This window comes from Tamandua tetradactyla, chromosome 3, assembly GCF_023851605.1.
Source record: "Tamandua tetradactyla isolate mTamTet1 chromosome 3, mTamTet1.pri, whole genome shotgun sequence".
Classification (NCBI taxonomy): domain Eukaryota; kingdom Metazoa; phylum Chordata; class Mammalia; order Pilosa; family Myrmecophagidae; genus Tamandua; species Tamandua tetradactyla.
The window spans coordinates 121,218,908-121,234,440 of record NC_135329.1 but is presented as its reverse complement, the minus strand read 5'-3'; the positions used below and the strand labels follow the sequence as shown (position 1 = coordinate 121,234,440).

General features: G+C 37.8%; 1 long non-coding RNA gene across 1 annotated transcript in view; it reads left to right on the top strand.

The window, feature by feature from the left end:
• LOC143677623 (uncharacterized) overlaps positions 1-7,114 on the top strand; it is a 104,792-nt gene extending 97,678 nt beyond the window's left edge. The window contains exon 4 of the long non-coding RNA XR_013172757.1: positions 6,925-7,114. This is a non-coding gene — a long non-coding RNA (uncharacterized LOC143677623). The remainder of the gene's footprint in view (positions 1-6,924) is intronic.
• Positions 7,115-15,533: the final 8,419 nt, after the last annotated feature.

Below are 15,533 nucleotides of genomic sequence, written 5' to 3'. Positions count from 1 at the left end.
CAGAAGTTGGTTCTATGAGAAAATCAATAAGATTGATGGGCCCACAAGATTGACAAAAAGAAGAAGAGAGAGGATGCAAATAAATAAGATCATAAATGGAAGAGGAGACATAACTACTGACCTCACAGAAATAAAGGAGGTAATAACAGGATACTATGAACAACTTTACACTAATAAATACAGCAATTTAGATGAAATGGACGGGTTTCTGGAAAGACATGAACAGCCAACTTTGACTCAAGAAGAAATAGATGACCTCAACAAACCAATCACAAATAAAGAAATTGAATTAGTCATTCAAAAGCTTCCTAAAAAGAAAAGTCCAGGACCAGAGGGCTTCACATGTGAATTCTATCAAACATTCCAGAAAGAATTAGTACCAACTCTCCTCAAACTCTTCAAAAAAATTGAAGTGGAGGGAAAACTACCTAATTCATTCTATGAAGCCAACATCACCCTCATATCAAAACCAGGCAAAGATATTACAAGAAAAGAAAACTACAGACCAATCTCTCTAATGAATATAGATGCAAAAATCCTCAATAAAATTCTAGCAAATCGTATCCAACAGCACATTAAAAGAATTATACATCATGACCAAGTAGGATTCATCCCAGGTATGCAAGGATGGTTCAACATAAGAAAATCAATTAATGTAATACACCATATCAACAAATCAAAGCAGAAAAATCACATGATCATCTCAATTGATGCAGAGAAGGCATTTGACAAGATTCAACATCCTTTCCTGTTGAAAACACTTCAAAACATAGGAATACAAGGGAACTTCCTTAAAATGATAGAGGGAATATATGAAAAACCTACAGCTAATATCATTCTCAATGGGGAAAAATTGAAAACTTTCCCTCTAAGATCAGGAACAAGACAAGGATGTCCACTATCACTACTATTATTGAACATTGTGTTGGAGGTTCTAGCCAGAGCAATTAGACAAGAAAAAGAAATACAAGGCATCAAAATTGGAAAGGAAGAAGTAAAACTATCACTGTTTGCAGACGATATGATACTATACGTCGAAAACCCGGAAAAATCCACAACAAAACTACAACAGCTAATAAATGAGTACAGCAAAGTAGCAGGTTACAAGATCAACATTCAAAAATCTGTAGCATTTCTATATACTAGTAATGAACAAGCTGAGGGGGACATCAAGAAACGAATCTCATTTACAATTGCAGCTAAAAGAATAAAATACCTAGGAATAAATTTAACTAAAGAGACAAAAAACCTATATAAAGAAAACTACAAAAAACTGTTAAAAGAAATCACAGAAGACCTAAATAGATGGAAGGGCATACCGTGTTCATGGATTGGAAGACTAAATATAGTTAAGATGTCAATCCTACCTAAACTGATTTACAGATTCAATGCAATACCAATCAAAATCCCAACAACTTATATTTCAGAAATAGGAAAACCAATAAGCAAATCTGGAAGGGCAGGGTGCCCTGAATTGCTAAAAACATCTTGAGGAAAAAAAACGAAGCTGGAGGTCTCGCGCTGCCTGACTTTAAGGCATATTATGAAGCCACAGTGGTCAAAACAGCATGGTATTGGCATAAAGATAGATATATTGACCAATGGAATCAAATAGAGTGCTAAGATATAGACCCTCTCATCTATGGACATTTGATCTTTGATAAGGCAGTCAAGCCAACTCACCTGGGACAGAACAGTCTCTTCAATAAATGGTGCCTAGAGAACTGGATATCCATATGCAAAAGAATGAAAGAAGACCCATCTCTCACACCCTATACAAAAGTTAACTCAAAATGGATCAAAGATCTAAACATTAGGTCTAAGACCATAGAACAGTTAGGGGAAAATGTTGGGAGATATCTTATGAAACTTACAATTGGAGGCGGTTTTATGGACCTTAAACCTAAAGCAAGAGCACTGAAGAAGGAAATAAATAAATGGGAGCTCCTCAAAATTAAACACTTTTGTGCATCAAAGAACTTCATCAAGAAAGTAGAAAGACAGCCTACACAATGGGAGACAATATTTGGAAATGATATATCAGATAAAGGTCTAGTATCCAGAATGTATAAAGAGATTGTTCAACTCAACAACAAAAAGACAGCCAACCCAATTACAAAATGGGAAAAAGACTTGAACAGACACCTATCAGAAGAGGAAATACAAATGGCCAAAAGGCACATGAAGAGATGCTCAATGTCCCTGGCCATTAGAGAAATGCAAATCAAAACCACAATGAGATATCATCTCACACCCACCAGAATGGCCATTATCAACAAAACAGAAAATGACAAGTGCTGGAGAGGATGTGGAGAAAGAGGCACACTTATTCACTGTTGGTGGGAATGTCAAATGGTGCAACCACTGTGGAAGGCAGTTTGGCGGTTCCTCAAAAAGCTGAATATAGAATTGCCATACGACCCAGCAATACCATTGCCGGGTATCTACTCAAAGGACTTAAGGGCAAAGACACAAACAGACATTTGCACACCAATGTTTATAGCAGTGTTATTTACAATTGCAAAGAGATGGAAACAGCCAAAATGTCCATCAACAGACGAGTGGCTAAACAAACTGAGGTATATACATACGATGGAATATTATGCAGCTTTAAGACAGGATAAACTTATGAAGCATGTAATAACATGGATGGACCTAGAGAACATTATGCTGAGTGAGTCTAGCCAAAAACTAAAGGACAAATACTGTATGGTCCCACTGATGTGAACCGACATTTGAGAATAAACTTGGAATATGTCATTGGTAACAGAGACCAGCAGGAGTTAGAAACAGGGTAAGATAATGGGTAATTGGAGCTGAAGGGATACAGACTGTGCAACAGGACTAGATACAAAAACTCAAAAATGGACAGCACAATAATACCTAATTGTAAAGTAATCATGTTAAAACACTGAATGAAGCTGCATCTGAGCTATAGGTTTTTATTTGTTTGTTTTTTTTTTTTTGTCTGTCTGATTGTTTATTTGTCTTTTTTTTTTTTACTATTATTATTACTTTTATTTTTTATCTCTGTATTAACATTCTATATCTTTTTCTGTTGTGTTGCTAGTTCTTCTAAACCGATGCAAATGTACTAAGAAACGATGATCATGCATCTATGTGATGATGTTAAGAATTACTGATTGCATATGTAGAATGGTATGATTTCTAAATGTTGGGTTAATTTCTTTTTTTCTGTTAATTAATAAAAAAAAAAAAAAAAAAGAAATGCTGATCATGTCCAGGGGAAGGCACATGTGACATCTGCTGGATCTTCTCTCCTGGGTTGTTTTCCAGAATGGTTCTTTCAGCTCCTTTGGGTCCTTCTGACTCCTCCTGGAGCATTTTTCTTTCTTCAAGCTTCTGTGGGTCCTCTCTTAGTTTCTCTGTGGAAAACTCTGGATTTCATTTCTTAGCTTAGCATCTCCCAGGGCATTTTCTGTCTCCAAGCATCTGTCATCTTTCTGCTTTCTGTATCAGCTCCCTTAAAAGCCTGCAGTAAGCTGATTAAGACTCACCTTGAATGGGTGGGGTTACATGTCCATGGAGACAACCTAATCAAAAGGTCCCATCACAATTTGGGTGGGTTACATATCCATGGAAACAGCCTAATCAAAAAGTCCCATCCAACAATAGGTATTCCCCCACGAGATTGCATTAGAAAATCATGGCTTTTTCTGGGGTACATAACAGTTTCAAATCAGCACAAATTGGGATTTACCTCCTCATTCCTCCAACTCCCTGGCTTTGGTGATATCTATATACTGAGATTTTTATATTGAGTTGCGTGGTAGTGGTAATGATGGGAACCATTATGGTCTTATGCAGGACTAGAGTGAGGCAAGAGAGATGCCTGGGATACAGAGTGTAAGTAAACTAACTCTCAGGGCGGTGCAAGTGCAGGGTTGGCAGGGAAGTGCTGGCAGAGAGTGTGAGGTGGGCTTTTGAGGCACTGGACTTGCTCTCTTGATCTAGTAGCTAAACAGACATATTCTTTTGTGAAAAATTCATTCAACTGTTTACTATGTGTACTGTTCTGCCTGTATTTTCTTTTTCCTTTTTTTAAATTAACTTTAAGTTAAAAAAATATATATAATAAACATTTTTATATATGTAGAACAGTAGTTCACAATATCATGACATAGTTGCATATTCATCATCATGATCATTTCTTCAAACAATTTTGCATCAATTCAGAAAAAAATAAAAAGACAAAAGAAAAAAATTCATGCATACCATACCCCTTACCCTTCCCTTTCATTGATCACTAGCATTTCAATCTACTAAATTTATTTTAACATTTTTCCCCCTATTATTTATTTTTATTCCATATGTTTTTCTCATCTGTTCATTAGGTAGATAAAAGGAGCATCAGACACAAGATTTTCACAATCACACAGTCGCATTGTGAAAGCTATATCATTATACAATCGTCTTCAAGAACATGGTTACTGGAACACAGCTCTACATTTTCAGGAAGTTCCCTCCAGCCTCTCCATTACATCTTGACTGATGAGGTGATATCTATTTAATGCGTAAGAATAACCTCCAGGATAACCTCTTGACTCTGAAATCTCTCAGCCATTGACACTTTATTTTGTCTCATTTCTCTCTTGCCCCTTTTTGTCCAGAAGGTTTTCTTAATCTCTTGATGCTGAGTCCCAGCTTATTCTAGGATATCTGTTCCATGTTGCCAGGAAGGCCAACACCCCTGGGAGTCATGTCCACTTAGACAGGGGGAGGGCGGTGAGTCTGCTTGTTGTGTTGGCTGGAGAGAAAGACCACATCTGAGCAACAAAAACATTCTCTTGGGGGTGACTCTTAGGTCTAATTTTAAGTAGGTTTTACTTATCCTTTGGGGGGATAAGTTTCATATAAACAAATCCTAAGATTGAGGGCTCAGCCTATTGCTTTGGTTGTCCCCACAGCTTGTGAGAATATCAAGAATTCTCCAGTTGGGGAAGTTGAATTTTCCCCCTTTCTCACCATTCCCCCAGGGGGACTTTTTTTGCCTGTATTTTATATAATAAAAAGTGAAAAAATTCTTACCTTATGGCCAAGGAATTTCTGCCATAAGAATTAGCATATACTGTCTCTTTTCCTTTCTTTCTCAGTAGAATGCTCCTCAGCAAGCAAACAAATGGCAAATCTCAGGTTCTTTAAATTGGTGAATTTTATAGATATATTTATATTAAGATATTAATATATTTAAATTTTTTAGATAAATTTTGGTATAGGTTTCCAAATAGGGTTAATTGTACTTTTTAACTAACTAAAACTTCTTCTTTGGGTCAACTTCAAAGTTGATTTGTATAGGTGTGTTCTAGACTAGAGCTTAAACATTAGTCTTGGCTGAAGCTATGCCTGTTGTGTATGAATAGTAAAGACCTTGAAGTACTTCATAAAAGAATGTTTTGTCCCAGTGGTTTGGACCTGTGGGCTGTAGAGGATTTGGCTTAAGCCTCTGGCTTGATTGTGCTCACATGCTTGCCTTGGGGGTCACATACAGACCAAATAGTTGGTGCCTCTGGGCCTCTACACTCATTTAGTATTTTAGGACCTGAGTTAAGGTAGAATGGATCTATAAAAAGACTATTGAAGACTTTGTTGTTTTCAGGGGATTGGGAATGGAACAGAGGCAGAATTAACAGGACAGAGAGAATTGACCAGGCCTAAAAACACTTAAGATTATTTTTCATAGATTTCATTGACTTTTGTAAAATTTTAGTAAACTAAATTAGGGGGATTTCACAACTCCTGTAGTTTTAGAAAATATTCTTATTTCCTTGGTTAACTATGCATTAAATAAAACTTATACCAGCAGCCTGTTCAGAACCAAATCACATTATTTAATATACACCCTTAAAAAATAATACTAATGTAAAATGCAGATAAACATTTTGCACTTCAAGACATTTCTCCCTTCAAGTCCATTGCTCATGCCAAAACAAAACACCCTAGAAATTCAAACCTTAAACTCTGTAGTGTATAGTTTTAAAATTTCCTATACCTCCATGATCACACATGTTAATAAGAAAGAAAAATATATTTGGAAAAGATCCCTTATGCTCAGTAGTATTATAATTGCATATTATGGCCAATTATTGATGACCTGTACTATAAATGTATTTTCAAAATGACATCTACCTTCTTAACTCTTTGCTGTAACAGCCCCCCAAATTTTGGCTCTCCCAGGAGATGGGGTAGGTCTGGGATATGTAATAGTTTAGAACTGTACAGGCTAAGACAATGCTTCTGGCACAAATTTACCTAGAAATGTAGTGGTGATGTCTCTTGGGCTCTTAGAAAAGTTGGTATTTATACCAACATACTTTATGAAACTGTTGGGAGAGATGAATTGTTAAGTGAAAGTATAATACTCTGAGGCACCGGAATTTAACTGCATCTACAAATCAGGTAAATAACTGGTTACCCAGCTATGTAACCAAAGTAAGAAAATGCCCACTTGAATTAATGGTAATGAGGATTATATGTGCATTAGATGAACATACCAATCAGACAGGTGAAATTTGCTTCCCTGTACTTGAAAAAGTTAACATAAAATGTTAAATACGTAATTGCATATATTATGGCAGAAATGAGGTATAGAATGCTATTATAGTAGTTTATAAAATATCCATAGGTATATATATATATATATATATATATATATATTTTTTTTTTTTTACATGGGCAGGCACCGGGAATTGAACCCAGGTCCTCGGGCTTGGAAGGCAAGCATTCTTACCTGCTGAGCCACCATGGCCCGGTAGAGATATTTAAAGCTATTCACATGTGGCTTTTCAATATGCCTCTTGAAAACTCTAAGATAATTTATTAAGCGAAAAACTTCTGGTCATTATTTATTAACAATGCATTTAAAATGTTTTCCTTAAATATTTTTCTGCTTTTTGTCTCTTAAAGTAAATACAGCTGATGAGAATATATCTGAGCAAAAACTTGCATGAATCCAATCTTGAGGGAGCAGTTAAAGACTTCCAGCCTAGAGCTTAAGGGCACTGGGCTTCTGGCCCAGTAATGAGAAAAGCTCTGCAAGCAAAATTATATAAATTCTTTTCTTCCCAATAGATCTTCTTTTCAATAAACAACAGAGTATTTGGAAAAAAAAGCTGTGTGGTTCACATATTCCTTCCTTTACCCTAGTGCTGTAAAAAAATAAATTTTCCTTTACTTGTCTTGGGACAAGGGTAATGTCCCAGTACACTTGATGGTTGGCAAATATATTTTTCCTTAGAAATGTGAAACCTGAAGAACGTGGAGTAGAGATTTTTTTTCAGAAATGTAGGGCATGATGTTGCTACTTCTGATGCCCAAAAGTATTATCTTGTGCTAATTGAAAACATTTCTGGAGCAAGTTAGTTCAATCAACTGGAGAGGGTGTTGGTCAGGTCAGGATGGCTGTTGGAGACCAAAGAATAACAACCTTTCCTGTTTTCTATCCAGTTGCTTACATAACCAAGAAGCATGGGCAAGAAATTTTGGGTGGATCACCAGGATTCAGCAACAATATAGGAAACAGTATCATCTTGTTGTTTTTGGTGTACAGATCTCACAGATCTTTTTCAAAGTTATCCTTAAGTATTTTGCATTTTCATACTATTGTAAAATATATTTAAAAAAATTTCAAGTTCTTGTTGTTTGCTGCTAGTATTTAAAAATGCAATTGATTTTTATACATTGATTATGGTATCCTATAACTTTGCTAAACTCACTTATAGGTTTTAGTAGCATTTCGTAAATGTCGTAGAATTTTTTCCTAAACAATCATGTTATCTGTAAGTAAATAATTACTACTTCTTTTACAGTTTGGATGTCAGTAATCTATCTATCTATCTATCCATCCATCCATCCATCCATCTTTCCACCTATCTGATCTATTTATTTATGCCATTTAGCACTTGCTGGAATCTCTCCTACAATGCCAGGTAGAAATGATTTGACATAGATACCCTTTATTAGGTTGAGGAAGTTCCTTTCTATTTCCAGTTTCCTGAGAATTTTTATCAGGATTGGATGTTGGATTTAGGCAAATATTTTTATGCATCATTTGAGATGATCATATGATCTTTCTTTTTTTCACTTAATATGGTTAATTATATTGATTGAATTTTTCTTTTTTTTTTTTTGGTGCACTGGCCAGGAATTGAAGGAAGGTGAGCATTCTACCACTGAACCATTAGTGCACCTATGTTATTGATTTTTTTTTTTTAAGTTTGTTAAAACATGAATGTAATTTAAAATTTTAAGTTATATTTTCCTCAAGATGCTGATAAATTCACTTTAAATCAAGACTATACAGAGAATATAGATAAAAATTATTTATGACTTTAAAATTAATTATTAAGACAATTATTTAACTTGGTAAACGACATATAACAAACTGCTTTTGGCTGTATGTGTATCAGGGACTGCATTTAATTATCACTAACGTAACTGTGACCAAGCAAAGGCAGAGAACAGCCCCTATTGCTAGGAGAGCCCTCTTGTCCTCTTTTTTGCCCATCTGTATGAGGGTGGTAGGCTGGAAAATCTGCAGAATGAGCCTGAACTCTATCTGCAAGCCATGCGTGTATTTGTGGGACTAGAACACAAGTGAGTAATTCCCTTAGGACTGAGAGATTTCCTAAGAGCCTTTGGTAAAAAAAAAAAAAAAGGCTTACATGAGTTATCTCCTGCCCATGTCCTCTGAGGGAGGGACAAGGTCAGAGGTTTGAATTCATGCACATGCCTTTGGGACCAGGACCCCACTTCTTGGGTGGCAAAGAGAAGAGCACACTGGATGGACCACAATACTGAGTATTTGAGGGGCGGAGATTCAGCTGACCCTGCCTGTCCTCTTTTTGGCTCAGTCTCACCACTATAAAGTCATGGGGAGCCTCAGGGGTCTGAGAAGATGGCACAGGAGGTAAGGGGGGCTAATCAGAGGCAGCTCTGCTTTGCTCTGCTGTAAGTGTAGGGTTCAGTGAAAAAGCTCTTTATTAAAATACAATAAGTAAAACAACAAAACAGTTACAGAGTCTCTGAGCTTGATGATCTCTAAGGTTTCCTCCCAGACTAGATGTTCTAAAGCCCATGAAACTGAATGAGTTTGGCTTGTTTGGATTCCACTCCTCCATCCTATGATACGCCAGCTGGATATCCTGCATACAAGACAGCAGCATTACTTGCTTGGGTGAGGCTCTGCTTTTGTGAACAGTGACTGGAGGACACTGTTTCCTCTTACTTCTCTTTGGTACAAACTTCGGCATGGTGATGGGGGTTGAGGGTAGGGGAGTTTAGCTAATTACACGTGTACTAACGAATCTCTCACAGTAACCATCACTGATGGAAATACTTTGCCATGGTTGAGTCCCCTCATCAATGTCCCATTGCTGTGCTTGTCTGCCCAAATTTCAATCTTACTCCTGCTTCTGATTATTGAACAGTACAAAACTAGGCCATTTGCTCTCACTATAAATACATCCTATGTAACTTCAGGTTGCTGGGTCAAACTTCCATTCAGCATTTGTTTCTACTGCAGAGGTTTCATTCTTTTTCTTCCTTCAACTTCTCCTTTATGAGATTGTCAAGGTCATAGAACCTGCGTTAACCACTCTCTATCTTGATTCATTTTTTCTCTATCTTGATTCATTCTAAGCTCTTTCTCAATTATGTCAGTAATTGAGAGAAACATCCCTGCTATTTCCCAAGAATAAAGCCATCTGACTTTTTACAATTGTTGTCACTAATGCCAGAGTGTCATACTACATTGCTTTCAGACCCAAAATGTCTGTACTGTAATGTCTTCAACAGCTCAAAGTAAAAGAGAACCAAATAAAGGACTCCAAAGGAGGGAGGAGGCCTGGCTAGTTTTTTTTTTTAATTTATTTTTTTAAAATACCAAAAAACACCAAACAAATGCAAATGTTCGTAACTTTTGATCATTCCGTTCTACATATATAATCAGTAATTCACAATATCATCACATAGTTGTATATTCATCATCATGATCATTTCTTGGAACATTTGCATCTATTCAGAAAAAGAAATAAAAAGAAAACAGAAAAAAATTCATACATACCATACCCCCCACCCCTCCCCCTCACCGATCATCAGCATTTCACTCTGAATTTATTTTAAAATTTGTTCCCCCTATTATTCATTTTTATTCCTTATGTTTTACTTGTCTGTTGATAAGGTAGATAAAAGGAGCACCAGACACAAGGTTTTCACAATCACACAGTCACATTGTGAAAGCTATATCATTATACAATCATCTTCAAGAAACATGGCTACTGGAACACAGCTCCACATTTTCAGGCAGTTCCCTCCAGCCTCTCCACTACATCTTGACTAACAAGGGGATATCTATTTAATGCATAAGAATAGCCTCCAAGATAACCTCTCCACTCTGTTTGGAATCTCTCAGCCATTGACACTTTATTTTGCCTCATTTCACTCTTCCCTCTTTTGGTCGAGAAGGTTTTCTCAATCCCCTGATGCTGAGTCTCAGCTCATTCCAGGATTTCTGTCCCACATTGCCAAGAAGGTCCACACTCCTGGGAGTCGTGCCCCATGTAGACAGGGGAAAGGTGATGAGTTTGCTTGTTGTGTTGGCTGGAGAGAGAGGCCACATCTGAGCAACAAAAGAGGTTCTCTTGGGGGTGACTCTTAGGCCTAATTTTAAGTAGGCTTGACCTATCGTTTGTGGAGTTAAGTTTCATATGAACAAACCCCAAGACTGGGGGCTCAGCCTATAGCTTTGATTGTCTGCATTGCTTCTGAGAATATCAAGAATTCAACTTGGGGAAGTTAAATTTTCCCCCATTCTCACCATTCTCTGAAGGGGACATTACAAACACTTTTCCGCTCACTGATCAAATCACTCTGGGATTCATTGGGGCATCACTCTGGACAAACCAACAAAATTTCATGTCCTACTCAAGGTTCCATGTACTTATGGTGTTCAATTAAGCTGTCTACATAAGTTATATTAGGAAATGCACTAGTCAAAATATAAATTTGTACCAAATAAACATTTTTTGTTTTATTCTCACACACAAGGTAAAATTTAAAAATATTAATTACCATCTATTTTCAGCATCCTGCAGTAATGACATTCCTTTGTTCTTCCTTATGCGAGGCCCAGCTAGTTTTGCTCCCACAGGTAAGATGAGGTCATCTTTGGGAAATCAATTGCCTGTTGCCAGTCCTTACGTGTGCTGGAGATGGTGGTTGGTCTGCACAGCCTGACTGGCAGTGGCAACTTCCCTTTGCTAAACCCATTCACATGCAGGCTTGATAGCAAGCTGGGTCAGCTTGAATGGAAAGAATGACAGTGTGTCCTTCCATCTTCCTGAGGCTTAGCTGATATGGAAACCAACAGTTGCTGGCAGCAGTGGAAAGTATGAATTCATTCTTGCCCAGGGTTGAATGACTGGAGAATAATCAGATGTGGACTTGTGTTAAACTATCACTGCAGCTCACTTGGCAGGCGATTATCTAGCCATGTCCTCGTGCTCCAGAAATTACATGTTGTAACCCAGTACAGGCCATATACTAACACATGTGGGTCCAGGTGGCAGGTGATGCTGGTGCTGGGCAGGTCCTGCAGGTCCACCTCCTCCTTCTTGAAGTCCATGAAGCTACAGTCACCACACCCTCCTCAGCCTCGGCCACCTCCAGGAATAGCCCAAAGGGCTGCAGTGTCATCCTGGGCTTTGCTCCCTCTCCAGCTGCCTCAGCCTCCACCCCGAGCTGGGGCCCAGCCATGCAGTCCTCCATCCCCGCAATTGTGTGACCCCGAGGTCCTCTGCCGGGCTCGGGTGCAGGAACATTGTGCTCTTCCATCCAGGCTGCACCACAAACACTGCACTTTTTTTCACACCACACCTGGCACTGGTCACCATGGCTCGTGGAGATGCAGCTTCAGAGTGCCCTTGATTTATTTTTGAATGTTAAACCAACCTTGCATTCCTGGAATATACTCCACTTGGTAATGATCTATTATCCTTCTTACATGTACTCAAGAATTTATGCATCTATGTTCTTGAGGATGTTGGTTTGCAGGTTTTTTGTTTTTTGTATTCTAATTGTGTGGTTTTGATAAAGGTGACCTCATAGAATGAGCTGGGACCTATTCCCTCCTCTTTAATTTTCTGGAAGAGTTTGTATAGAATTGGTACTGCATCATCCTTAAACTTTTGGCAGAATTCCCTAGTGAAGTCATCTGGGTTGGATTTTTTTTTTTTTTTTTTTTTTTTGGTGTGTGTGGATTCATTTTCTTTAATGGATAAAGGACTATTTAAGTTCTCTTTTTCTACCTGTTTTCTACATGAGTGAGCAAATGTGCATTACATTTAAGTTGTCAAAATTATTGGCCTAAGTTCATCCATAATATTTCTTTGTTTTTCTTTTAATATATGTAGAATTTATAGTGATATTTGCTCTTTCATTCCTGATATTAGTAGTTTGTGCCTTTTCTTTTTTTCTGATCAGCTGGCTAGAGGTATATCAATTTTATTGATCTTCTCAAATAACTTTTGGTTTCATAGATTTTCTCTATTGATTTTCTGTTTGGGTTTCATTGGTTTTATTGCATTGACTTTTACTATCTCCTTTCTTCTGCTTACTTTCGGTTTAATTGTTCTTCTTGTTTCTAAGGTACATATGGAAGTCATTGATATGAAAATATTTTTCTTTCCTAATATAGACATTTTAAGCAGTAACTATCCCTCCAAATATTGTTTTAGCTGCACCTTGTAAATACTAATTTGCTGCATTTTCATTTTTATTTAGTTAGAGTACTTTTTTTATTTCTTCTTTGATCCATGGATTATTTGGAAGTGTTATTAATTTTCCAAATATGTAGGGATTTTCTAGATGTATTGTTATTGATTTTATTTTAATTTCACTGTGTTTGGAGAGCATACTTTATGTGATCTGAAACCTTAAATGTATTGATACTTGTGTGATCTAGAAAACAGTCTGTCTTGGTACATGCTCTGTGTGCACTTGAAAAGAATGTAAAGGGGTGGTAAAATCTTTAACCAAAATTATGTGTAGTTTTATCAATTTTTTGCCTCATGTATTTTACAGCTCTGTTATTTGAAGCTTAAACCTTTAGGACTTTTATTCTTCTTGATAAATTGGCTTAAAAATCATTTTGTAATGATGTTCATGGTAATATTCTTTGCTCTGAAATCTACATTGTTTGATACTAATATAGCCCTTCAGCTTTCATTTGATTGTTGTTGGGAAGTGCATTTGCTAGGGTTCTCTAGAGAAACAATCAGCAGGAGATATCTGTAAATACAAAATTTATAAAAGTGTCTCACGCAACCATGGGGATATAGAGTCCAAGGTCTGTAGGGTAGGCTGTGAGCTGGCAGCTCCAACGAAGGTCCTCAGCAAACTCTTAGGATAGGCTGGCCGAGCAACCATGGGAATGGAAGAATATAAGATCTGTAGGGCAGGCCATAGCTGGCAGCTCCAATGAAGGTCCTCAATGAACTCTCAGGAGAAGCTGGCTGGCTGAAGCAGTAGAGTGATTATCTCTTCTGAATCCTCCTTAAAAGCCTTCCAGTGATTAGATTAAGTGTCACTCATTGCAGAGACACTCCCCATAGCTGATTATAAATGTAATCAAATGCAACCAGCTGCAGATGCAGCCAAGATGCATGGTCATGATTTAAGTCCCTGAAATGTCCTCAGAGCAACAGACAGGCTAGCGCTTGCTTGACCAGACAACTGGGAACCACCACCTGGCCAAGTTGACACATAAGCCTGGCCATCACAATTCACCCATTGTCAACTTGGCAACTATACACATTACCTTAAATGATATTAATCTCTAAATAGAAAACAATAACAGACACATTTTTTCCTCACCTAACAATACTCAACTGTCCCGTGTACACTGGAAATGCATTAAATCTCCCCTGAATAAGGTGCAAGTCCTTGAATAATATTCACTCTTAAACTTGATATCTTACAACTTAAATACTATATAACATGAACAAAACAGCTTATGTCATATGATAGAGGGAATAAAATAAAGAGGAAAACAAAGATGTTTGATTTATATATAAATACATAGATACTAATTACAAAGCAAGGAAGAAATATTCATACCATTACAGTTTTTGGTTGTGTAACTGATCATTTGGTTGTAGTTTATATTTATCACTACCTTCTTCTACTACCTATTCCATGTTCCCTTTACCCTCAGTAAGCACTTTAGCTACCATGGTTGGAGTGGGGTGACCCAAGCCTTCATTCTTGAAATTTCAGAGGCATTGCAGTTTTCCATTGATTTTAGTCACAGGACATGGTAAAACTCTTCTTTACCTCCATTGTGTGGCTGCAGCCCTATTTCTCCCTGATAGTCAAGGTTAATCACCCTAGCCACTAAAGTAATCCCCTTCGTGACTTGTTGATCTAGTGGCATGAATAGCCCAAAGTGATCCGGTGACAGTTTTAGATTCCAGTTCAGTGGAATCATTGTTGTTTCTCCTGGTGGAAGCACTCCCCTTTCTGGAACTAAAACCTGTAGACCAGCAGAGCTCAAGGTCGCAGAGACAGGAAGCAAAAATTTTTCTAGTGGATCACTAGGGGTAATTGTGAATAGTGCCACTCCCATTTCCACCCCTTGATTCCTGGACCCATGGAATCTGGCTATGGGAGAAACAACACCTTACAATGGATACTGATTCAGAGCATACACAGCCTCCTAGAGAGCATCACCCAAGCCCTGCAAGGTATTGCCACCTAGTTGGCAACATAATTGAATTTTCAAGAGGCCATTCTACCATTCTATCAATCCAACTGCCTCAGGATGATGGAGAGCATGGTAAGACCAGAGAATTCCATGGGCATGTGCCCTTTTCTGCACTTCATTTGCTGTGAAGTGTGTTCCTTGATCAGAAGAAATGCTGTGTGGAAAACTATGATGATGGATAAGACATTCTATAAGTCCATGGATGGTAGTTTTGGCAGAAGCATTGCATGCAGGGAAAGCAAACCCATATCTAGAGTATGTATCCATTCCAGTTAGAACAAATCGCTGCCCCTTCTTTGATGGAAGTGGTCCAGTGTAATCAACATGCCACCACATAGGTGCCATATCAGGGCTGAGTGTGGGTCTCTGCTGCTGGCAGAGATTGGGTTCTCAATAGTGGCTGTAGCCAGGTCAGCCTTGGTTAGTGAAAGTCCATGTTGCTGAGCACATGCATAACCTCCATCCCTGCCACTATGACCACTTTGTTCATGAGCTCATTGGGCAATGACAGGAGTTGCTGTTGAAAGAGGCTCACTAGTATCCACAAAACAGGTCATCTTATCCACTTGATTATTAAAACTTTCCTCTGCTGAAGTCACCCTCTGGTGCACATTCATTTGGGACAAAGATGTCTTCATGTTTTTAGCCCACTCAGAAAGGTTTATCCACTTACCATTTCCCCAGGCCTCTTTGTCATGAATTTTCCATTCATGCCTTTTCCAAGTCTGCAGTCATCCAGCAAACCATTAAGAAC